The sequence below is a fragment of the Panthera pardus genome, unplaced genomic scaffold (genome assembly GCF_024362965.1).
Source record: "Panthera pardus isolate Hobbes unplaced genomic scaffold, ASM2436296v1 HiC_scaffold_11, whole genome shotgun sequence".
In the NCBI taxonomy this organism is placed as follows: Eukaryota; Metazoa; Chordata; class Mammalia; order Carnivora; family Felidae; genus Panthera; species Panthera pardus.
The window spans coordinates 59,569,537-59,595,952 of NW_026526666.1; the positions used below are offsets into that span (position 1 = coordinate 59,569,537).

Here is a 26,416-nt window from a genome sequence, read left to right on the forward strand (position 1 = left end):
AGAGAGAAGGAAAGGAGCTGTTGTATCAATTAGGTTCTTAGTGAGAGATGACACAGTGTAAGCGGAAAGGGACATATTAATGGGTATTGGGTAGCCTACCGCATTCTAGGAGGGACCTGGAGCCAAGCTTGGATGTGAGGACAGTTACTCAACCGCACCATGGAACTGTTAGGGTGGAGATGACATGTTGCTAGGGACTCATGGGAGGATCTTTGTCTGAGCTGCCCCAGAAGAGTTACTCTCTGTGCACATGGCAGACGCTGGCTATCTTTCAGATTCTGTCTCCAAGTCTCATGCACGTGTGCCTGCTTGCTGTCCCAGAGCACCCTGTAGTCACTCCTGGGTCTCACGGAGAGTGTAAGGGGCACAGACGTGCAGCTGGGATTGTGCTGACAGGGTCTATGGCATATCTGCTGTAGCCACATACAATTGAGCTCCTCTCTGGATTTCACCCGAAAGATAAATCGGCTCCTTTCCTTTAAGGAGAGGGGAAGGAAGTGTGGCTGCCCTGCTCTTCCCTTCTGGCACTGGAGGGCAAGTAGGCAGTAAGCCTTCCCCTTGAACACCATGCACTTGCTTACAAACCCTCAGGGGCCACCGTGGCCTTCAGGATAAAACTCAAACTCCTTATCATGGCAGAGAAGCCCCTCCTCGGTTTGTACCCTGTCTTTCGGCCTCATTCCTCTCCTGTCCTCTTTCTGTTTGCCATCTGGCTTTCTGTTCTGGGTGCAATCCATTCTGGATTGCTGGGAAGACTCTTGAGCAGTCCTGTGCTCTCCCATGTCTCCACGTCTCTCTGCCTGCTGTGTTCCTCTCCCCACACCATGAGTACAGGGTCCTTCATGCCCCCTTCATTTAGCAGACTTCTCCCTACTCTTCAAGACTGAGGCACCATTTCCTCTGGGAAATCTTTTTTGTCTCCTAGATTGGATTAGGTATCCTTGCTGGATATTCCCAAAGCACCCAGCAAACACTTCTGTCACTGCACCTAATATGTGGCTCCTCATTTATCTGTCTGCTCATGTGAGTGCAAGCTGCCCAAGAGAATGATCTTTATCTTTTATCTCTGTATCCTAGTAGCTAGCACAAGGCCTGGTACATAGTGGTCATGCAAATGAATAAAAGAACGAAGGATCCCTGTCTGGTGAGGGACATGGGCTTCAAAGTTGTAATCTGACTTTGCCACCGTGTAGTTAAGTAGCTTTAGACAAATTAAACATCACAGAGTTGTTGTACAAAGGCTAAATAAACTAATGCATGTGAGGTGCTTAGAATGAAACACATAGTAGACACTCAATAAAATTTGGCTGTCCTTTTGGTTATATGATAATCATTATAATTGCAGGTGTTCAGTGAATGGTAGTGATCACTAGCACACTTTGTAGACCAAAGTGTGGTGATCTGTGACATTTCCTGCCTCCTGTAGAACAACCCCCCCCCCCCCCCCGCCAATACTTTGAAACCTCCAGTGGATTGAGAGGAAGAGTGAAACTAGACAGAAATTAACAGAAGTTACCATCAGGGAGAATCCCTTACAGAGCAGTTCAGTGACAGTGTGAGACAATGCCTCCTGACAACAGGTTTCAGTAATTGCACTGCCACTAGGATTTTACTAACAGTTCCTCCTCCTTTACATACTTTGCTCTAGAATTTTTTCCTAAAAAAAAAAAAAAAAAAAAAAAAAGACAGTGAGGTGACACTGAAAACAATGTCAAAGCTTCAGTGAAGGTCAAACATTTTCCAAGGGATTGCCTGGAAGCACGCATCCCGCTGTGTTCTCTCTGTGAGCGTGCAGTGTTAAGACAGTCGGAGCATCAAGCTGATGTCGAAAACCAGCTTGGAATATGGCAAATGTCTTCTTTGTGCCAAACTCCTGGCACAGTGTCTTTCTTACACAGAGTAGATACCTTTCCATCTATGTGTGTACAAAATACCTTCTCTTTCTCTCTTTTCCTTGTGGGTCCACACTCATGCCACACTAAATACAACCCAGCAAACATTTATTGAACCCCTACTGCATGCAGGGAAATCTACTGATTCCCTCCTGCACTTGTTTCTACCACCACATTAATATTATTGACTTATTAGGAATAAAGACTTGTGTCAAAAGGAAATGTTTGTCATTGACATCTACTGTTTTTAAGAGGACAGCATAAAAGAAAATATTTGTATTGCTCATTTCTATAGAAATATTTCTTGTAACCGGGCCTGAATGGAAGCAAAGTCAGAAGAACATTGACCAGGAGGGAGTATGGAGATCAAGGACCTGTCCTACTTTGATGTTTGACCTTGAGTATGTTTTTTTATGTCTTTGGGTTCTGGGTTTCCAGTGATTATTAAGAACCTTTCCAGCCCTAATACAATACGGTTTCTTAAAAAGTGTAAAAGGAACATAACAAAATTTGGATTTGCTGTCCAAATATGGAAAGTGTAGTGGATTTGGAATTAGAAGCCTTGGTTTGAACTGTGACATTGACATTTGACTTGTGTGACATTGGGCTTAATCTCTCCGCCTCCCCAAATTCTTCTCTGTGAAGTGGGGTGCTGTCTCTCACCTTTCTTGCTTCATAGAATTGCCATGAGGCTTCAAAGAGGTGATGCATGTGAAAGAGAATTATGAATGACAAGGGACTGGACGTACACATATAAGCTATTATTACCATTAATAACCATTTTGATTTCAGTATTTTACTCCAACCAACACTTTTGCATTTTGCCTTCTGGGTTGTTTGAAGGGAACATCATCTTTCATCTTTTTTTACCCCCGAAGCAATCAGGGGATTTTTCAAAGGAGTGGGTGCTGTGTCCTCTGCTTGTCTTTCTGACCAACACCCGTCTTGGGTCCCAGAGCTTGTCTGAGTGCATAATGTTTCATTTATTGGCCTGAAAGGAGGCCATTTGTTCCCTGCTAAATGAGCTGTTACTGTGTGCCTCTGTCCCCTAGACACCTGGGGCTGTGTTCATGGGAGAATCCAGCCGTGGATCTCAGGAGCCTTTTTGAAAAGTTTATTAGAAGAAGGGAGAAAACATTTCTCAGCAGGTTGTACCCTCCGTCACAGGATTTGGCTCATTAGTCAGAGCAGAGTGGGTTACCTGGAGGTGGGAGGGCAGGTCTGCCGGCCTTGGCTCCTGCAGGCACTGCCAGGTGGGCGGGGCGGGGGGGGGGGGGGTTGGTGGAGCAAAGGGAGGCACAGGCCTCCCGACAGCCCCTCTCTGGCCTTTCTGCCTCCCCTACCCCACAGGTGGCTGATTAGCTCTAATTGGACAGTATACTGCTGTCCGTGGTTTGGAGCAGCTTAACTAAGCTTGCCTCCAGGGGCACTTTAGTCCCAGGTCTGACCCAATCTCTTGACCTCTAAGGCAGAGATCCCTGTCTCAGACTGGCTTTCTGGGCGCTGTCCACCATGAGTGGCCTGGCTCTGAGAGCTGTAGGGGCACCTTCTATCCAGACTGTGGTGGCTGGATCCGCCCAATAAGGACCCAGCCGCCCCATCAGCCCTTTATTTGGGTGTCTGGCTGACTCAGGTTAAGTTCACTGGGAGGATGCTGCTCTTTGAACTGTGCCAGGTGTTGGGCATCTCAGTCCTGGGTCATCTGTGACATCCCATGGGCACAGACTGATTCCACAGTAAGGGGAGGGGTGTGGGGGGGAGACTGAGAGGGAGGATTTTGTCACACCCACCTCATCCACCCCTCTGTCTATACACACCCCGCACACTCTCCATGTGGAGACATGGTTCATGACCCAGGCGGGACTAGAATTCAGGGCCCCCACCCTGGGAAAGAATATGTGTCTGTCCCTGAAGGAACCCTGCCTCCTTATCTCTTCACCCTCACAGCCTAGGTGCTCAGAAAATCCTTACAAAAAAAAATTGACGAGGGCCTCAAAATAGGGTGTTTTCATGGCCAAACCCTTGACATGCTGGGTTCGAATCCTGGTTCTACAACTTGCTTAAACTATCCAACTCTCATCAGGCTGTGAAGCGTCTCCAAAGTTCAGTTTGCACTGCCGTAAAATGAGGATGGTCGTAACTGGAACCACTTCACAGGGTGCTTGTGGGCATTGAATCAAGTGAGCACTTGGCCCAGGGTAACATTTCATTGAATGTGGGTGATTGTCGTTTGTAATTAGCTGCCTAATCCTCCAACCCTCACAGAGATGTAGTTGCGGAGGCTTGGGGGAGGGGCGTAGGCTGGTCCACCAGTAAACAGCTAATTATGGAGACAAGGCCGTCCTTGCTGTCTTCCTATTCCCCTGAGATCCAGATCTGAGAAGCAAGTCTTAGAGTTTTCCTTCAGCCAGATAAACACCTCTTGTCCATTTCTTCGAGGTCTTGGCCCTACAGATTCCAGGAACCCCACAAATATGGGACTTGGTTAAGGTCAGAGGCTCTGGAGTGAGTCATTCAGAGCTCAGGGCCCCGCCTCTGTATCTCACTCTCAGAATGGTACCTGGCAAATCCCAAATCTGAGGGTGTTACTTCCTCTGCCTCAAGCCCTCAGTGGCTCCCCGTTGCCTCGGGATAAAGCGCAAACCTTTCCCATCCCTGGCCTTCTTTGATCAGCCTGGGCCACCGAGGCCCAGGGAATCACTTGCAGGTCCTTGTGTGTGCTATGCTCTTGTGTCCTCCTGAACCGTTGCATATCTGGGACATGTTTTGTTGAATGAATGGTGCTGAGACACTTGAACTTCTTCCAGCTTTCCAGAGCTGTAATTCTAGCACTCCCGGGGAATAGACAGATGGGCCCAGCAGGATGAGGGCCCCTGCCTTCCATGGCTGCCCGGCCCCTGCCCTGACCACCCTTGGCCTTCTCCCGATGGCTGAGCATGCAGCCTGCTGGGTAGGCTTTTCTGCCCCTTCAGGGCTGTTTTCCCCTCAGTGTGAAATTTCAGTTTTTCAGTCCTGTGTCTGTGCCATGCCTCTGAGCACCCTGCATTATCCCCATTATGTCACCTATCACAGGGTACTGTGGCCCTGTTTACTTGTCTGGAAGCAGCAGGAGGCGTGACCACATCCGTTTTGCTCCCCATTGTAGCTCCAGTCCTTGGCAGTAGGGAACCAATGTATATTTGGTACAGGAACGAAAGAATGAATAGCTGTGGGGTTGGAGCTGTGGCACAGAGGCAGACAGGGAGAATGTGTGGGCCTGAGTCCTGGCACATCTGACGTTTCTAGCTCGGCTGATGGTAAACATCAGCCTAGCCTTTATTTTTCTCATTATGTTTAAAACCCACCAGTTGCCCAATAGTATAATTTTCTAAGTGGTTTCATTTCAGCTCTGCTAATTGAAGAGAACCAAGCTCTTTTTGAAGGCTTACTTTGTGTGTGGCTGTCACTGGTGAGAGTCGAGACTGGTTGTCAATCACTGACAATAGCGTGCCTTTCTGGAATAATTTAAGTTTAGGTCTTTCTTTCACTCAGGCATTCATACCCTGTTACATGTTTTCATACTGAGCTGAGAACAATCTGGGGTGAGAAACTGTCATGTGTTCCAGGAACTGAAATGGAGATTTCTTTTGAGATTTCAAATTCCTCTGGTCTGTGGCTCACAGTAGCTTGGGGGGAAGATCACAGGTTTGGGAGTCAGACCTCCTGGAAGCCAGGTTCCAATATGCTGCTTCCCTACCCTCTTCGCCAGACAGGTGAAGTGACTCAGTTCCAGAAACTATCTCCTGACACAATTAAAGGGGGTGTGAATACTTTGCACCAGAGATTATCGAGAGAATTAGTGAGCTAATGAAAAGACCTGGATAAGAGCAGGCACTTTGGAAGCAGGGGAACTTCCTGCCAGGTCCTCATACTGCACACAGCTTACAGTATCTCATTGCAGACAGGGTTCCAGAGGGGGCTCCGTATGGTCACTGGGCACGCCCCGGGGGATTAGGCAGACGTGTGTTCAAACCCCAGCCCTGCCTCTTCCCTCAGCAGCAGCTGGGAGAATGAGTAAATCACGTGCAGCTAGAATTTCTTTACTATAAATTAGGGAGAGCGATACCTACTCAGAAGTTGTTACAGAGACTGAAATTATGTGAACTATCACCATAGTCAGTACTCAGTAAATGTCAGCTCCTTTCTCCTCCTCCTCTCCACACTTCAATCCATGTATTTTATGTTAGGAGGATGGGGAGAGAAAGAGAGACGTGATTAAGAAAATGGTCCCTTAGGAGCACCTGGGTGGCACAGTTAAGTGTCCAACTTGGTTTCAGCTCAGTTCACAATCTCACAGCTTTGTGGGGTTGAGCCCACATCAGGCTCTGTGCTGGCAGTGCATTGCCTGCTTGAGATTCTCTCTCCCTCTCTCTCTCTCTGTCCCTCCCCCACTTGTGCTGTGTCTGTCTCAAAATAAATAAAACTTAAAAAAAAAAAGAGGGGTGCCTGGGTGGCTCAGTCAGTTAAGCGGCCGACTTCGGCTCAGGTCATGATCTTCTGGTACGTGAGTTCGAGCCCCGCGTCGGGCTCTGTGCTGACAGCTCAGAGCCTGGAGCCTGTTTCAGATTCTGTGTCTCCCTCTCTCTGACCCTCCCCCGTTCATGCTCTGTCTCTCTCTGTCTCAAAAATAAATAAACGTTAAAAAAAATTTAAAAAAAAGAAAAGAAAATGGTCCCTAAATCCTGCTTCACATTAATTTTTTTTTCAACGTTTTTTGTTTATTTTTGGGACAGAGAGAGACAGAGCATGAAAGGGGGAGGGGCAGAGAGAGAGGGAGACACAGAATCGGAAACCTGCTTCACATTAAAGATGCAAGAATACAAGCATTTGCATGGCGTTCTTAGCCACACCTACCTGCAACTTGCTCATTTGTTCCATAGATATTTATTGAGTACCCACTGGGTGCCACATATGGTTGTAGGCAGTGGGGTGCAGAGACACAGAAAACAGAAGTCTGCTTTGATGGTGCTTATATCCAGTGAGAGATGGATAATAAACAAGTAGACGATATAATGTCATAAATAGTATAGGCGAAGAGAAATAAAGCAGGGAACAAAGAATTTGTTATTATATGTGAATGGTCGGGGGCAACTGCTCTGAGGAGGAAACATTTGTGCAGAGCCTTTGTTTGTGCTGTTCCCTGCACCTACATGTAGTGCCATCCCTGTCACTTGTTACTCTCCATCTTTCAGGACCATCCTATTCATCAAAATTCCACTCAGACATCACCTTCTCTGAGTGCCGCTTCTGCTCACCTACTGAGGCAGAGTTAGGCTCTCTCTTCTCTGCTCCCGCAACACCTTATACTTCATCAGGCAATACTTCCCATGTTCAACATGCTTCTCCTCCATTGGACTCAAGCTCTTCAGGGTCACAGGCTCTTCTTCCTTTCAGCTTCGATGTGGGGCACAGTGCAGAATGAGTTCCTTGATGGTTCACAAGGGAGTCATGGGGGCAGTGGGTCAACTCAGATGTCAGCACATCCTGGCCACGCTCAGGAGTGGCAGGTAGGAGGCCGCAGTTTGTCCTGGGGAAGCCCACCCAGCAAGGGGATGTGCCCTTTGCTCTCCAAGTTAAGCATGCTCTTTCTCAGACAGGGTGGTCATCACAGAGCACAAAGTAAACTCTGTTTCAAACCTTGTGGTTGGAAATCATCTTGCTCAATAATATAATCGTTATACAGTGCCGGTGTAGGACCTCGAGCTCATGGTTTGCACCTCCATCCAGCCTTCCTCTCCTCACACCTCCGTTGCCAAGTCTGCCATCTTGTTTCTCACCCACTTAACTTGCCCAGTCCCACTCTGCTTCTCCCTTCCCCTCCCTGCTGTGTGGTGGATGGGTTGAGCTCTCCTAAGACCCAAGTTCAGTATCTGGCTTTGCCAGTTGTCATATATATGGCCTTGGCCCAATCAGATCCCTTTGCTAAATCTCAAGTTCATTACCTTTGAAATAGAACTAATCCTCCTGTGCTCTGCCAAAGATACATCATGTTACCGTAATAATGTTATGAATTAAAATATCCTAAGGCAAGGATGACTGGATAGCTCGGTTGGTTAAGCCTCGGACTCTTGGTTTCAGCTCAAGTCACAGTCTCACAGTTCCTGTGAGTCTCACAGTTCCTGAGTCTCACAGTTCCTGAGTCCCACATCGAATGCAGAGCATGCTTGGGACTGTCTCTCTCTCTCTCTCTCTCTCTCTCTCTCTCTCTCGCCATCTCTCTCTGCCCCCCCCCCCCCACTCTCACGCTCTCAAAATAAGTAAAGTAAAACAAATAAAAATATTCTAAGGCAATATATGAGCTGAGCTACAGGTGAAAAACCCCCAAATTTCACTTCTAGCCTCTCCAGCCAACTGGCTGTAGCAGTTCACTCACTGTCTCTGGACTGTTTCCCCAAATACACGATAGAGTTGACAAAGACAACTAACACCTACTGAATCATTGCACGTGCCAGGCACTCTTCTGAGTGTTTGACCCTCCTGACTATAATCCTGTGAACTTGCTACTATAGTCACCCCTGTTACACAGCTGAGGACACATTGGCACAGAGGTTACGTGACTTGCTCACGGTCACACACTTAATAAGGGACTGAAGTGGGATTCAAACCCAGTCTGTCTGGCTCTGGAGCCCACAGTTTTAACCATCACATCATATTGCCAACCCTGATGCTGTAATTCCTACCTGGCAGAGCTGTTGGGAGATGCAGAGAGATTATATGGAGAGGATCTATGCTATTGTAGACATCCAATCAATATTAGCATGATTGTGTTACACCTCTTTGGAGCTTAGCGCAGCCTAAGTTTAATAAACACTTACTTTGTTGCTGCATTTGGTTGTATGTCTGCTTCCCATTCAGCTGTGATTCTCAGGATCAGGCATTTACCTGGAGATGCTGTCTTCCTGCAAACCTGGGTGTCATAACATACCAGGACCTTCTTAAGAATCCTTCTAAGAGGGTGCTGCTTTGTCCTTTGTATTGGTTCTTTGTCAGTGGTTGAGGCTTTGGAGGGAGCTGAACGTTAAATAAGGAGTTGGGTTTTGTTGTAGAGGTCAGTCTGTTCTGAGCACAAGGAAGGTGGGGTCGGGTCTGCAATTTTCTCTGACTCCGGGAACAAATACTCCGCCTGCTCCTCTAAGCTGGAGAGTCTCGAGAGATGTGGGGATTGGTGGTGACCTCCAGCCCGCTGGCGATTACACAGAAAGCTGAGAGCAATTTTTAAAGTCTTCTCTCCATTTTGCTCTCCCTTTAAAAATTAAATGTCTGACACGAGGTGTTTTATTCCCAGTCCAGCTGGCCTTTAAGTGGATGGCTTGGAAGTGAGAATGCCTGATGACCTTCTGACCTTGGGAGTTTCCAAGGGTGGGAAATGGCACCAGAAGGGAGAGTGACCTCATTCTTTTTGTCAACTTAATGAAAAAGAAATGAAAGCATCAGTCTTGATGACTGAGTTCCACAGTGAGGGAGCCATGGGAAGGCTCCAGGAGCAAGGATGTGGTGGGGAATTCTGGACCCGGCAGGACTGGGAGGTGTGTAGAGTCTGAACAGCACCACGAAATGGGCACTGGACCTGGAAGGGGAAGACCTGGGCTCTAATCTCAAGTCTGCCACTAACTGTGGTTGTGGGTAAGTTACTGACCCTTTAAATGAAGGTATTATACTCCATGTTTCATATGTAAACAGTGTAATGAAGTTGTTAAAAGCAAGCCTTAGAGTGAATGCTAGTTGTACCGCTTACTGCCTGGGTGATTTGAATAAGTTAACTTACCTCTCTGAGCCTCGGTTTTCACATCTGTGAAATAAAGAGGTCAGAGTCCATGCCGTTGTTCATCCTGTGCTTAATATGCCCCCATAGCTCCCTTTCTACCCTGATCTCTCATCTCTGCCTGGTCACATCCTCCTTTGGAATTCAGACCTAATTTCCTTTCCAGAGGAAAGCTTTTCTTGATGCCCTGGCTGGTGGAGCTGCCCCCCAGGCCCATCCTGCATTCCTGTCACCTCCAGTGCCTCCCCTGTCCCTGCCCTGATCACTGCCTGTGGAGTCCTCAGGGGCCTGGGGCTGGTTCTTCTCCACCTCCCCAGAGCCCACACAGGGCCCGATTCCCAGATGCAGGCTCTAAATGCCTGCTGATGGAATGAATGAATTTCTTTCCAGCTCTGAAATTCTATGCTTCTAAGTCTATTTGTCCTTATATATGCCTAATTTCCAAAAACAGACATAAAATACGTTTCCTTCCTTTCACAAAAAGGTAATAAATACAATCCTTTACACTGATATAGAAATCTGCACTCGACAAAACATTTTTCACATTTATTACCCAGTACCCCCCGCTACCTAGTGGCTTATCAACACTGGAGTTTCAAAGCAATTCAAAGCTACTGTTGGAGCTCGTACAAACAGATCTAGCTTTTGAACTACTGGAACCATCTCCTTGCCTTGAACTGACCACACGCCCAGGACCTCTGCCCCCGCCCCCTCCCCCTCCCCAAATGGTCTCTTCGCCAAGCCCTGAGGTCCCGGTGACTCCCAGGTAATGAACCAAGTAGGTCTGCAGGTCTCCCTGATCTCAGGAGTCCACTTTCTTAGTCTGGTTTGTATCATTGCAACAATGTCTGTATCAAGTACGTGATTTCCAAATTCACAGCCTCACAACAGCCTGCTGTTGACAGAGTTGTCAGCAGGGGGAAAAAAAAAGAATGCAAGATTGTCCAACAGAAATAAATCTTGGAGAGTGTTTTGCCAAGCCATCCAAGCATTCATACATTTGCTGCTGCATGCAGGAAACGGGGGAGGGAAGGGAAAAGAAGGGGGAGGGATGAGCAAAGGAAGAACTGAGGCTGGCTGGTGCTTCTCCCTCTCCCTGCCCTGCTTCTCCCATCCTTCCTGAAGGCCCACATGAGATGTGTGTGTTATCTTTTCCTTCTTGGTTTATTTTCTTCCTGTGCTTTTTTTCCATTGCCACTCCTGGTGGGCTGCATGCTAAAGGAGAACAAAGAGATTTCAGTTTGCTGTGGGCGTGGGGCTTAAACACTGTGTTGGACACAAACTTTAACCCTACAAAATAGGCCTCCTCCACCATTTGCAAATTGCTGTGGCTCCCCTTTGCTACTTGGATCTATTTCTGGACCCCTAACTTCAATTTTTAATATGCTTTTCTGGGATACCTTGCCCATCCAAATCTCCTCCAGGCCTCAAGGCCCACTTGGAGTTCTGCTTCCTCCACAGAGCCTTTCCAGACAAATCCAGTCTTTTGCAAACTCTACTGATTTTGGAGAGCTGTGCAGTTAGAATGCTACAGGCCTTTGGCTCTGTTGCCTCCAGTTTCCTTCTTCGCACCTTTCTCCTTTGTGTATTTCAGATTACTTACTTTTAGGAGATTTCAGAGTTGTTGAAGGAAGACTGAACATTTCCCCGGGTGTTTCTGTGCTTGAAAATGCTTCTGCTTTTAGCAGGTTCTGCAATCTTAGGCAAACCGTCAACATCTCTTGGCCACGGTTATCCTCCTCTGTAAAATGGGGCAGTAATGTCTACCTTATAGAATGCTTATGAGGATTTAATGAGTAAATATAACTAGCTTTTGAGGGCTGTGCCTGGCAGTTAGTGGCGATCAGTGAACAATGGGTTTCTCCATTAAGACACTGGTCGGAGATTGTGCCGACGATTAAACAAAGGATACTATCGTTAGTGTCTGTGGGGGCCACGCTGCCTGAGTTCAAATCCAAACTACACCACCCTGTTCCCAGAGCAAGTTAGTTCACCTCTCTAAGTCTGTTTGTAAAGTAAAGCTGATCATGGAGCCCACCTGTTAAGGATGATACAAAATAGTCCGTGGAAAGCATTTGGCAAAGTGCCTTTGACGGAGCAGGCATTCAATGCATGTCAACTATTTTTGAGGAGGAGATGGAGGGCATTTTCATTTATTCTCTTAACTGTTCACTGCATTCCAGAGTGCTCTGATGAGGGAACTATCACCCACTGTGTAGATTCTGAGGATTCACATCATACCTGTGATGAGTCAGATGACTGCATGTCAGTAAGAAGAGCCCAAGGCTTGGACTTCTAGACAGCTACCTTGAGCCTGGCCTCTGTGCTTTACTTCATTGGTGACTTAGAGAAAGTAAACTTCTCAGAACCTCCTTTTCATCCCCTGTGACATGGGATAATAACATCTACTTTTAACAGTAAAACACACACACACACACACACACACACACACACACTCATTCACTAGTGTCGGCACATAGGAGAGCACTGTTTGAACTAAAAATTGTGCTACAAAGGAAGGATATTATATATCTGTTGTTATCATCCTTATTATAATCAGCCAAGTAACACTAGGATAGCATGTCTCATATGCCACCCTGGGCTGGGTCTGAGAAGTCTCCAACATTTTTGAACAGAATAATCGTGGGCAGTGGAAATGTCATGAATTCTGAGAGGGCCAGAGCTGGTGTTCTGATCACAGGCCAAGCCAGAGCCATCCCAGAGTGGTTCAGGCCCGAGGACTGGAAATGAGCATTTAGAAGACCTGCCCAACTCTGACTCTGCCTCACGTACGAATTTAGCCAATCCACTCCATGTCTCTGGGCTGCTTCTTCTATCTTGTTTTTTTTTGTTTTGTTTTGTTGCCTACTAAGTGGGGATTAACAACGCATGTCTTGCCTACTTTGTGCAGTTCCTGGGAGGGTCAAATGAGGTGACTGATGTTAAATTGCTGGGGACATGGTATCATGCACCGTGTGCCGTGACATTGCTCAGCTTCCCCACTGGTCTACAAGGTTTTGGAAGGGAGCGACTGGGCTCCCTTATAAGCATTTTCTCGATGCTTATGACAATGCTTATAACGTCACATTCAGCGGATGCTCGGGAGCTGGTAATAGATAAAGCACTGTTGCTGTTCATCTTATTAATAAGCTTCAATGCTTTCAATCCCTAAACTCCTTGCCAAAAGAGAGCTCTTCCTCTAAGAGGTTGCCTTTAAGCTTTAGGTAACAGCAGCTGCTGGTACCACTGCTGCTGGTTGTTATTGCCAGTGAAACACCTCCTGTGTTGTGCTAGGCACTTCATATGCGGTATCTTTAACACACAGGGCACTTCTGTAAGGGGCGTGAGGAATCGTGCTTAGAGAAACAAGGGGAAATCTGCTCAAGGAGACATAGCTTATAAATGGAAGAATGAGGATTTGAACCTAGCGTGTGTGATTGCAAATCCTACGTGTGTTCCCCTGGACCCCATGGCTACTGGGAAGCCCACAAGCAGCCCACTTGTTCCGTAATAGCCCACACTTGGGTGAGGCAGTGATTTCTCCTGTGAGTGGATTAGAAGTAATTCCCACTTTGAGAACGCAGGGGTGGGAGGAGCAGACAGGCCAAGGGAAAAAAGCCAGAGAAGCAATTCTTCTTGCGATGAAAAAAAAAAAAAAAAAAAAATCTGTATTTGGATTCTTTTTTACACATCCAACCCAGCAGAAAATTGGTTTGCGGAAGATGTAGGTCGTGGCTCTGGCCCCGGCATCTGGACGCCTTATATTGTACACTGTATTACCGGAGTAATATCGTGCACTTTATTAGCACCAGCAGGATTTGGGATTCCCATGGGGACTGTTCTTTGCTGTCAGATGTATAAGGCCATTTAATCTCCTTTATCAGATCTGGTTCTGCTCCCCCCATCCCCACCTCCTCTTGCAGACCAATAAAGAGAATTTCTTCAGATTCATTGGTCTGAAAACTAGCTTTTAAATACTCCTTCATCCTCCTCAACCCCTGTATCTAATAAGCAAGCATACCAGGGAGGTGTCAATGCCTTGAAAATCACTCTGTGCATTTGAGTAGCGATTTTCTCAGCACATTTGTAATTGGAACTTCTTTTTCCTAATGCAGAGACTGGAGGAAGAATTTGCTAATTATTCCTAGCCAGCTCTGGTCTCACCCAGGTGCTGTGATCTTTGGGGACAGGATTGGCATTCTCTTGTTAGAAGGCCAGCTACACCTTTACGTCTGGTTAGAGAAATGGCTAGACTCACTTCGGAAAGAAGGACAGTTTTCTCAGGACAGAATCTGGGTTTATGCCTGGCCTGTTTGGGGGCCGTTTTTGATAGAACCAAATAAGATATTCAGGGATCAGAAAGATTTGTGTTCAAAATCCAGTTCTGGGCGTATTCTTTGAGCTCTATGATACTTATACACACACATAGTGTGTGTGAGCCCTGGGATTGTTGCAAGCGACCTTGGGATCAGACATAGCTCTGCATTTGGAGAGACCACAGTCGTGGACAGGACACGTGTCTGAACAACTGCTGTCAACACAGTGTGATAGTGCTGTGGGGTCACAAAGCAGATCCTTGGTGCAGACATACCTGTCAAGAGCAGGAATCAGGGAGGAGGGGATGTCTAAACCGATGGCAGTTTTGGGTAAGTCTCTTCAACTCTGAGCTTCAGTGTTTTTAGCTGTAAAATGGGGCAGTAATACTTACCTTGAAGGGTTGTTTGGGAAATAAGCTATATACTATATGTAAAATGATTAGCTCAGTATCTACCACATAATAACTAGTAGTGTTTAAAACAGATGAAGGGTTGAGCAGCAGCACTAATAGTTCCTTTTTTATTTGTGGGGCAGAAGTGGAGAGAACTGTAGCTATAGATCTGGGAGACTTGGATTTAACTCAAGTCCCTTCTTGGCTGTGTGACCTCAGGCAAGTTGCTTCGCCCCTCTGAGTCACAAGCTCCTTTCTGTCAGATGGGGATAAGGTGGTGAGGATCAAATAAAATAGTTACATGGGAAGGGGTTTCACCAATGGTGAGGTATTGTGTGTCTAGAAGGTATTCATCTTGTTACCATTGTTATTATAACTAATAGGTGGAGACCATGTGGGAAAGTCAGCTCTGCAGACTGGAGGATGTTTGATGCTCAGGAGTTGAACTGGAGGTTAAATAAGCCAGGCTTAGTTCACCGGGTGTCTATATGGAGTGCATAATTTTATTTTTTAAATAATTTTGTTTCAGTTTTTTCATCATGATAAGTGTACTCTTTAATCCCCATCCCCTACTTCGCCCATCCTCCCTCCCCTCTGGCAACCACCAGGTTGTTCTCTATAGTTAAGGGTCTGTTTCTGGTTTGCCTCTCTCTTTTGCTTTTCTTGGTCATTTGTTTTGTTTCTCACATTCCACGTGAGTAAAATCATATGGTATTTGTCTTTCTCTGACTTATTTTGCTTAGCATTATACTCTCTCGCTCCATCCATGTCATTGCAAAGGGCAAGATTTCATTCTTTTTAAAAAATTTTTCTTTTATATTATACTATTATAATATAATAATAGTATTATATTAGTATTATGTATGTGTTATTATATATACTATATATAATACTCTTTCATATATGTCACTTCTTTATCCATTCATCAGTTGATGGATACTTGGGCTACTTCCCTAGTTTGGCTATGTAAATAATATGGAGCATATGATGTTAAGCAGGAGTTCTCAACCATGGAGGGATTGGAGGAGAGAGACAATGTAACAATTACCCAGGACATTTTTCCAAAATGCATAAGTACATACACACAGTTCTTCTCCCCACCATCCCACCCGAATGCCCGAGGCGTATCAGAATCTGCAGTAGGCATCAGTGGTTCGCATTTGTCAAAAGCTGATAGCCCCTTCTTCCCTAAAATTGAGCTCTATACTTGTAAAGAGCATTATAAAGCCCACTTTGTGTTAAATCCACATCTCTCTCCCTCTTGTCATCACCATTTTTTAAAAATTTTTAAATGTTTTTATTTATTTTTGAGACAGAGAGAGACAGAGCACCAGCAGGGAAGGGGCAGAGAGAGAGGGAGACACAGAATTGGAAGCAGGCTCTAGGCTCTGAGCTGTCAGCACAGAGCCTGACGCAGGGCTCGAACTCATGGACTGTGAGATCATGCCCTGAGCCGAAGTCGGACGCTTAACTGACTAAGCCACCCAGGTGCCCCTTGTCATCACCATTATAACACATTAGCCTGTTTCTATGCCTAAACTGTTGTTCCAGCGGATTAAACACTTGTTCTCTATATTTGGCTTCTTCATTACCACCCTATCTGGTGTATCCAGCCCCCTGGACAGTTTTAAAACCTAGGAAGATTAGATGTTTGAATTATAGGGCTATGGAATGTGTAGGACTAACAAAACAGGGATATCTTCATGAGGAAACCAGGATTTTGAGAGTCTTGTTAAAACTGAAGATTCCTTGGGGTGCCTGAGTGGGCTCAGTCGGTTAAGTAACCAACTGTTGATTTTGGCTCAGGTGATGATCTCTTGGTTCCTGAGATAGAGCCTATATATATATATATATGTATATATATATATATATGCGCTATATATGTGTGTGTGTGTGTGTGTGTATACACACATATACTTGTGTATATATATATGCTATATATGTATATATATAAATGCTATATATATAGCATATATTTATGTGTATATATATGCTATATATATATGCTATATATATGTGTATATATGTGTGTATATATGCTATATATGTGTATATATATGCTATATATATGTGTATATATATGCTATATATATGTGTATATATATGCTATATATATATGCTATATATATGTGTATATATGTGTGTATATATGCTATATATGTGTATATATATGCTATATATATGTGTATATATATGCTATATATATGTGTATATATATGCTATATATATATGTATATATATGCTATATATATGCTATATATATGTGTATATATATATGCTATATATATGTATATATAGCAATTCCTTAATGAGGACTTACCTTGTGCTTGGGATTCTCTCTCTCCCTCTCTCTCTCTCTGCCCCTATCCTGCTCTTGCATGCACTCTCTCTCTCAAAATAAATAAACTTAAAAAAAAGGAACTGAAGGTTCCTTAAGACCCCAATGTGTTCAGTCATCATTGGCAATCCTAGCCATCCTTGGCTTGCAATGCCAAAAAAGCATTTGCCTGGAGTCTGTGCTCATGACCCTCAGGCAGCTTGGGGGGGGGGGGCGGTCACCAGAACAAGTATGACTGCTGCATTTCACAGAGTAAGTGAGGGGTTCCAGAAAGGCCAGGGGGCCTGCCTGTAGTCACAGATAGTGAGGGGTGCAGCCAGGCTCAGCTGGTGTGGAGACTCCGCTGCATTGGGCTTGTTTCCTGTGCTGGAGGCTGTGTCATTGTGGGGAAATGTGACCTGGCTTGCTTGTATGCATCAGTGACCATTCTTTCAGACAGGACATGCTCAGGAACTGGCATCGTTTTACAAGCCGATACTGAGAATGTGTTTAAAATTTCATTCCTTGCAATGCCGACCCTTGAATCTTTCCCTCCATTGTTTAGGGTCAGGTGTTCAGTTCTGTAAGGACCCTGAGAGCATCGAGTGGGTGGATCCTTTCTAGCAGTATATATGTGACCCCACACCCTGGGGAAGAGTAGCACAACACCATAAATTCTGATTCATATTTTCTCAGGCATGCTGTCATTCAGTGGGGACTCAGAAAAAAGGAAAAATATATGTATGTGTGTGTGTATGTGTATACATGTGTATGTGTGTGAGTGTGTGTGTGTGTGTGTATTATTAAGAAGACTTAACCAACACCAGTACACGAGAGAAAACCATAACCCTCTAAGAATGTTTCTGGGCTAAAAAAAACAGAAAGAAAGAAAGAAAAAATCAATTCCATAGCTTTCCACCTGGGCTGGCCAGTAATCACAACAATAATGCCTTATAACTGCATGTAGGCTTACATAATGTATTCACATCGATAATAAAAGATATATATATATATACACACACACATATCAATTCCTTACCGAGAACTTACCTTGTGCTAACACTTTCGGGACCCTTTTGTATTTCTTACTTTATTGAATTCTTCCAGAATCTCTAACAAGGTTATCCTTATCTCCATTTTAAACTGGGAAAACAAGTTCAGTGAGGCAAGTGATTTACTCTAAATTGCAAGGCTAGAAAGGCCCCAAATTCTTCACTAGAGAGGATCTGAGACTCCAAAGCCAGTGCTCTTTAAATTGCCATGTGGTTGACTCTAGAATCATACACCTATAGGTTTTTAATTTTTAAATTAAAAACAAAAATGTACTATGCTGAAGCGTTCTTTTCCTTCTTCTTCTTCCCCTCTCCTCTTTTCTCTCCTTCCCCCTCCTTCTTCCCCTCCCTTTCTCTTGTCCTCCTCCCCCTCCTCTTCCTTCCTCATCCTCCTTCTTTCCCTCTCTCAGAAGAAACAGTGGTCTTTTTGCTTTCCTGGAGTGACAGCCTCTCATGGTTAGAAGAAAATTTAAAGATCATCTATTTTAAACCAGTGGTTAGCAAAATGGTTCACATTAGAATTGTCTGGGTTAAAAAATATTCCTGCTTGGATCCCATCCCAGACCAATTAAATCAGGATCTCTGGGGTCATCAGTCATTTTTTTTGTCTTAATTCTCCAGTTGATTGTAATGTGAAGCCAAGATTGTGCACCACTCATCTAGACTCACTGACCATTCCTTCTACAATATCCCTGCAAAATTTTCATCCATATTAGGTTCAAAGGCCCCTAATGAAAGAAAACTTACAATCCTGGGAGGCAGCTGATTTCATTTTTGAGCTTCTCTATCTAGAGAACAACCAAAAAACAAAAACAAAATCTTATTATGGGTCAGGCAGTGTCACATCTGTTATCTCATTTAATCCTCATAGGGTTTTTGTTATCTCTACAGATGAGGAAACTAAGGCTCATTTATCCCTTCATTCAACAAATACTTAATTGCATTTATATCTACTAAATGACAAGCCTTTTACAAGTACTGGACACGCGCAAATGTGTAAGACAGGCATGGCCCTCAGGACGCTTTCCTAAGCTGGGGAAGATGGTCATGAAAAACCAGGTTGCATAGCCAACTAATTCCAGGTGCAATGAGAGTTTGCAAAAGGTGCATCTGGCCTTGTGTGGGTGCCAGGAGATCAGTGGACCACCTCTGAGCTGAGCCCTGAAGGACAAGTAGGAATTGCCTAAGGACAGGGGACAACTTTGTGCAGAAGGCCACAAGGCAGGAAAGTGCTCGATGTTTTTGAGGAGCTAGAAGGTGGCCAGCATGTCATTAACACAGACAGAGGGACCCCAGAAGAATGCAGGAATGGAGGGAGGGCAGACTTGGCTGTATCCACTCATTTAGATCAGGAGAAGCCTTTGGAGAATATTAACCCCAGGAGACACATAGACAGGTGTGTGTGTGTGTGTGTGTGTGTGTGTGTGTGCGCGCGCGCGCGAAATATGTCTAGCTGGGGTCGGGGGAGGGGCGAGATGGATGAGTCTTCTTCCATTACCACATAATTTCCTGCTTTCCTACATGTAAGAAGGATTATAATCCTTTCTTCCTTTATCAATGTGCTCTGAGAAGGGAGCTAGAATCAGAGACAGTGCTTCAATAGATTCTAGTGGGTGAAACCTATGTGAGGAGGGAAGGGAATGAGTCTATATAGAAACCCAGAGAAGGAGCCTTTGGGAATCTGAGCCAGGGGTTCAGAGCCTACCTCTCTTGATTCTAGTGGTCATGTTACTGTGTTCTTAAGAATAGTGTGTGTGTGTGTGTGTGTGTGTGTGTGTGTTTAATTTTAACTGAAACAGAGAATATCCCAGATATAAGTAAAAATGGAATGACCAGGATTATGCGAGCCCAGGGAGAGAAGAACCAACAGATACAGGCACCTGTAGAGACGAAAACACAACACACTCGTGTACAGAAAGTCACTGGCCTCTCTCTTCTGCACATACACATGCACATAAACATACCAAACACCCAAAACTTTGACCTTCAGGAAGGAAAACATGCCTCCTCTGGGCTGCAGGGTGGGAGGAGCATGGGCTTTGGAGCCACACGGCCTTGAGTTCAAATCCCTGCCCATCACCTTGATTTGAACCAGTTGTTTCAACCCCCATTTTTTTTTTCATTTGTAATATGCAGACAGGAACATTTAGGGTTGTTCTAAGAATTAAAGGAATTTATATAAAGTACCTGAAAAATATAAGATGCTTATTCTAATTGTTATGTGCTGTTGAAAAACTTGCCATAATAGAACTACTCAGATCACACTTTAGTTCGGGTGATCGAAATTGAATCCCAATTCTGGAAACCCCGGGAGAATCCATATGAATTTAGTCCCTTTATGTTGTGTTATAGAAACCATGAAGGCTTCTGATTTTCTCTCCATCAGATATCCCAAATATCTCTTCAGCACTTGTTCCTCCTGTGGTCTCTGCCTAGAAAGTCCACAATGAGCATAATCCTCTGTTTCCTTCCTTTTGTGTTGGTTGGCCTATAAGAATTATAGTCCATCCATCTATCCATCCATCCATCCTTCCATCCCAGCATACACCAAGTTTGGAGTTGTCATAGTGGGATCTATGAGGTATGAGGGGTGTAGAGGCTAAACTATAGAACTGTGTTTTCCAAGAGTGGTTTGCTAGTTTCATCAGGCTCTCCTGCAGAGTATAGAGCCACATTCCAAGATTTTGAAATACAGTCTCTGGGGGGAAGGCCCTGAAACCTAGTATTTTAAACTAGTACCCCGGTAGTTCTAATGCAGCCCACATTTGAGAACCACTCACTGGATTATATTCTTCTGAGGGACGAAGATGCTAGCTTTTTGGAAGCTTTAAGGAGTAATCGAGAGGCCTGATGTGGAGATACGAAGAACTTGGCTTATGCATGAAGATTTGTGGTCATTTGAAAACCTTCATTCATGCATTCATTTAACAGAGTGCCTAATGTGTTGGGTGCCATTTGGTTCAAGAAGATGTATCAGTGTGGAACTGATCAGCCCCCTGCCTTCAGGAGGCTAACAGTTTAATAGAGATAGACAGTGACCACTCACGCACACACAGATCAATGAGGCTATCTCTTGAACATACTAATGCTGTAAAGAAAATACTGTGAGTGGGCGGGCCAGAGGTCAACTGGAGTTGAGGGGTACCTTGACCATGGTGGCTACAGAAGGTCTCTCTGAGGAGGAGCGTATTTGAGTTGCGATCTGAAGGACAGAAAGGAGGCAGACTTGCAAGGATCTTGGAGAAGAATTTCAGGCAAATGGAACAGCAAGGGCAGAGGCCCAGAGATGCTTAGAGTATTTAAGGGGCACAGAGAAAGCTAGGATGGTTTAGCCTATAGAACCAGGAAGAGGATGACAGGAGAAGAGAGGAGAAGAGAGCAGTCAGCCTCATAGACTCCAGTAAAGCATGCAGTTTTTATGTTAGTGGTCTCAGTAAGGCCCATTTCTTCAGCTGTATCAAGGAGCAGAGGGAAACAGAGAATCTGTCTCTTTCAATGGTCTTTGATATATTGGCTTCCCCAACAGAGGCTCTCTGAAACCTGCCCTTGCTGCAAATTTTACTGCTGGAAAGAAAACCCCCATTCTGACTCCCTGCCTATTGTAATTAGATTTTCTAGGATCATTTGCTCCAGCTAGAAGCCAAAGAAGCCCTGTTGTGGCCACAGTGCCCTGCCCTGAGAGCAGTCACTTTGAATCTGCTTGTCTGGAAAGGGTGATCTCAGTCAAAAACAGCCTCACTCCAACATAAGGCATTATCTCACCCTTTATAAAAACTTGCCAACATTTTGCTTCTACAAACCTGTAACTTCTGAAGGCTAGCAAGCTCATAAGCAAGAATTAAGATTAGTAAGGAAATAATCCACGTGTTCATTGGTCATTCATCCAAAAACCTGTTTCTAAGAGCACCAAGGATTTCTATGTTGCTCAGTCCAAACAGAACTCATTTCACTGGATGTTCAAACAGAATTTTATACAGGAGACTAACTCCATGTTTATTTTTTTTTCCATTTTTTAATTGTGGTAAAATGCAGCATACAATTTACAACGTTAATCATTTTTAAGTGCAGAGTTCAGTGGCATAAGTACATTCACGTTTTTATGCAAGCATCACCAGCATCTGTCTCCAGAGCTCTTTTCATCTTGTAAAACCGAAACTCTGTACCCATGAAACACAAACTCCCTATTCCCCCTTCCATCAGCCCCTGGCAATCACTATTTACTTTCTTTCCCTGTGATTTTTACTACTTAGGTACCTTTATAACAGGAATCATATAGTATTAATATTAGGCTTATTTCACTTAGCATAATGAACTTAAGGTTCATCCATGTTGTACTATGTGTCAGAATCTCCTTCTTTTTTAGGGCTAATATTCTACTGTCTGGGTAGACTACATTTCCTTTTATCCATTTATCCATTGGTGGACACTTAGGTTGCTTCCATGTGTTAGCTATTATGAATAATCTTGCTATGAACAAATCTCTGAGTCCTTGTTTTCATTTCTTTGGGTATATGCCAGAAGTGGAATTTCTGGGTCGTATAGTAATTCTTTTTTTTTTTTTTTTTTTTTTTTTTTTAGGAACTGCCATGCTGTTCCTTACAGCAGCAACACCAATTTACATTCCCAGAAACAGTGTATAGGGTTCCAGTTTCTCCACGTTCTCACCAACATTTCTTATTTATTTATTTTTTTGTTACTCTGGTAACACCCATCCTAATGGATATGAGGGGATATCTCATGGGAGTTTTCATTTGCATTTCCCTGACAATAAGTGAGATTGAGCATCTTTTCATGTGGTTATTGGCCCTTTATATATCTTCTTTTTTTTTTAATTTTTTTTTTAATGTTTATTTATTTTTGAGACAGAGAGAGACAGAGCATGAACGGGGGAGGGTCAGAGAGAGGGAGACACAGAATCTGAAACAGGCTCCAGACTCTGAGCTGTCAGCACAGAGACCAACACGGGGCTCTAACTCACGGACCGCGAGATCATGACCTGAGCCGAAATCGGCCGCTTAACCGACTGAGCCACCCAGGCGCCCCCCTTTATATATCTTCTTTAGAGAAACGCCTATTCAAGTCCTTTGCCCATTTTTGAATTGCATCATTTGGGTTTTTTTTTTGTTGTTGTTGAGTGTTAGGAGTTCTTTATATTTTCCCTTCTTTCTTAAATCTCTTGTTTTCTTTTGGCTTTTCTACTACCACTGTCTCCTGGTCTGCTCATCCTCCCTCATTTATCCTTCTGAGTGTCTGTCACCAGCTCTTATTCTTAGATGTAGCCTCTAAATACTGATGCTCCTTATGGCTTACAGATGATTCAGCCAGTAATAAGCAAAAGGTATGCAAAGAATATCACGGAAGCACAAGGTATGGGACTTGTTCCAAATAGGGGGTCATGAAGTCAGCTGGCTCAGAGCGTTTATGAGTAAGAGCCACGGATCTGAAAGAGGAGTGCAGTACATCCCTGGCAGAGAGAACAGCCAAAGCAAAAGCCCAGAGGACTTAGTGCCATGGCATGGCAAGAAGTTAGATGGAAGGCAGTGGAAAGTAAGGCTGGAAATGTAAGCAGAAGCAGGTTGGCAAGGTCTTTTTCTTGTATTTCTGTAGCCTGTGATGAGACGTTGAAGTGGTTTAAACGGGGAAGTGACATGTTTTGCATTTTAGAATGATTCGTTGGGCTGCAGTGTAAAGGATGGAGTTAAGTGGGTGCAAGACTCAGGTAGGGTTACAGTTAACAGGCCCTTGGAATGAGCCAGGTAAGGGATGATGGTGGCTCGGTCTAACGTGGTAGCTACAGGAACAGAGAGGGGCATTTGGATTGCAGTGGATGTACATGAGTAATGGTGTGGGGGGTGAAATCATCAGATAGAGAGACTGTTGGAGGAGAGCAGGGGTTGCAGCTTTGATTCAGGAATGGACTCCAGAATACAGACTCTTCAGCAGTTCGACAGAGTAACTTGGCTGTAGCCAAACTTATATGGCCTTTCCCTTTGATCCTCAGCCTTAGAGTTTCTCTCTGTGAAACGTCTGGGTGAGGAAAGGCCTCAATGGTTCTTTAAATTCCTCCTCTTAGACATATGGAAATTGAGACTGACAACGCGGTAACTCACTGCCTTATCAATTCTCACCTCTAAAAACGTCCAGATCACTGCAGGTTCTTCTTGCCTAACATCAGATACTGACCGGAGGATACTGATATTAAAAATAACTTCAGCGATACGTAAATTTTGTGTGAGTGTTTTTTCCTTTTTCTGTAATTGACTCCAAGAACCATCATTCAAAAGCAACAAAAATACCAGGTGAGGTCTGAGGGTCTCTTAACCATGTTGGATCTGAAACAGCAATAATCCTACTACCTCTAACCAGCTTTGTTTGTCTTATTTGACTAGGAGTTTTCAACAACTAGCTGATGTGTACCTGAATGGAACTTGAATCAGTGGAGTTCAGAAATCATTCGAATGCAAGTACTCTGGCTCACTCCTTCTATCTTCATGATGAAGTTTCCTTCCTAATTGGTGGGCATGATGGGTACTCCAGTAAATTAAAATTAGGTGGGATGGGTTTAAGTTTCTGCTCGCCAGCTGCATTTATCTCAATTTCAAGGAGTTGCAAGAGTGGGCGAGATGGCATTTCTGTAACCCTTGATGTACCTAAGAGAAGAGGCAATAAACGTAGTAAGGATTTTGCAGCCTTCTCAGGGCAAACCAACCAAATGACCTCAGTGCCGGGGCTTAAAGCAGAATTGCCTAAGGGTGCCAATACTGGTGGTTACAAATGTGAGTCTTGAAGTTCATGCCCATGGATTCAAATCCTGGCTCTTTCATTTACTAACTGTATGGCCTTTGCCTATCAGCTTACTCTGACTCACTTTGCTCATCTGTAAAATGGGGACAATACTGGCTACACCGCAGGACAATTTTCAGATTAAGTGAGCTGTCAACAAGATAATGCGTACAAAGCACACACTCCAGTGCTTCGCACCTAGTGGGTGTCTCAGTCTGCTCTCTGGCTCTAAAACATGATGCTGCTGTGAAAGACATACATTGGAACCAGAGAATGAAGAAGTGGTTCATTAACAACTGGCCTAGGGAGACTATACTCCACAGGAAACTGCAGGGTCATTAAGCACCAATGGTGGTAACAAGGCCATTAATGTCCCAGGGTTTTCTTTATCGAGCCACACAGTGAGGCGATGCTTAACCCAGCAGGAGGGAAGGGGTTCAGTGGGATCTGGGGGTGGGAGATGACAGCTATTTTGTAAGGTAGACCAGCTGTGAAATGCCAGAAGGATCGTGCACTCGCTGTGTCTGCACTGTGGAGCATCCCAAAGGACAGAGCATCTGAAAATCCTTTCTGGGTGTTCATTGCAGGCGGTGAGGTTTAAAGAACATTGACTTTGGTGTCTTAGACCTGACTGGGAATCCCATTTCCATCACAAATAGCAATGAGACCACAGGCAAGTTACTCTCATCTTTCATTGCCTCAGTTTCCTCATCCACAAAATGGGGAGAATCCTGAGCCGCAATGAGGCAAAACTAGTGAAGCACGAGAAAACACATGGAGAATATTTTTTAAACCTTAAAGTTGTAGGCAATGGGAAGTATTATCTTATTACAATTGTAGTGATTAAAACTTGTGTCTTTTCTCACTTCCTTGTATTAACCTTCCCTTTCCTCTTCATTTGGTTGCTTGGGATAGTAGACATATGACTTATTTCTAGCAATGTCAACTACTCATGCTTGGGCTACAATCCATTGCAAAACTCACAAAGAGCAGGTGCAGCATGAGCTTCAGAATAAGTTATTTCATTAGAATGAATTTCTGAATGTGAAAAATCAGCATCACTTCAGAAGAAATTTCTGGAAGAACCAAATAGACCCATATATCACCGTATCGATTTGAATGGAATGTCTAAAATAATTTTAGCTCTGATTTTTTAAGCAACTAGGACAAAAGAAAAAGAATCTAGAAGTTATATAGATAACTGTGTCAGACAGTGGAGATGTTTCTTTTTTAGGACAAATCCTAAATGTAGAAACAACTCTTAAGTTTTTACAAGGCTCCAGACATAGCAGTGTCCTTACCATTGCTTATAAGGCCCTACATGACTTGGTTCCCACCCGCCTTTCTGGCCTCATCTTCAGTATTCCCCACCCTGCTTTCTCTGCTCCAGGCTTCTATTTCTCCATCAAATCATGATACTCCTACCACAGGACTATTGCACAATCGGTTCCCTCTGCCTAGATGCTCTTGTCCTTAATTTCACCCCTTAATAAACATTTCCTCAAAGAAAGCACTGAAGCCCCAAATTCCTAATGCTTAACTCTTCACCGTACCCTTCCTTTCTTGGAACTTATCTCAATTGGTGATTAAGCATTTGGTCATTGTTTATTTTCTGTCTCATCTGCACGTGAGCTCCTGTGAACAGAAACCATGTCTGTTGTGCTCCCCAGCAATTCCATGTACATAGTATACGATAGGTGCTAAGAAACAGCTGGAATAAAAACAAACACTAAATCAGTGAACACATGGATTCTCTATAGCAACACAGCTTCACAAACACAGACTTTTGGACCAGAGCATTCTCTTTTTTTTAATTCTTTTTTAATGTTTATTTATTTTTTGAGAGAGAGAGACAGAGTGTGA

At 44.3% G+C, this 26,416-nt stretch overlaps 1 protein-coding gene and 1 long non-coding RNA gene across 18 annotated transcripts in view; one reads left to right on the forward strand and one right to left on the reverse strand.

Annotated features, from left to right (window-relative positions):
- The window catches only part of DAB1 (DAB adaptor protein 1), a 1,127,727-nt gene that overhangs the window by 9,632 nt on the left and 1,091,679 nt on the right, over positions 1–26,416 (forward strand). The window lies entirely within an intron of this gene.
- Positions 10,219–14,443, reverse strand: LOC109266791 (uncharacterized). Its single transcript, XR_002079858.2, has 3 exons — positions 14,285–14,443; positions 11,297–11,434; positions 10,219–10,908 (listed from the first exon to the last, which is right to left on the reverse strand). It is a non-coding gene; the product is annotated as an uncharacterized LOC109266791 (long non-coding RNA).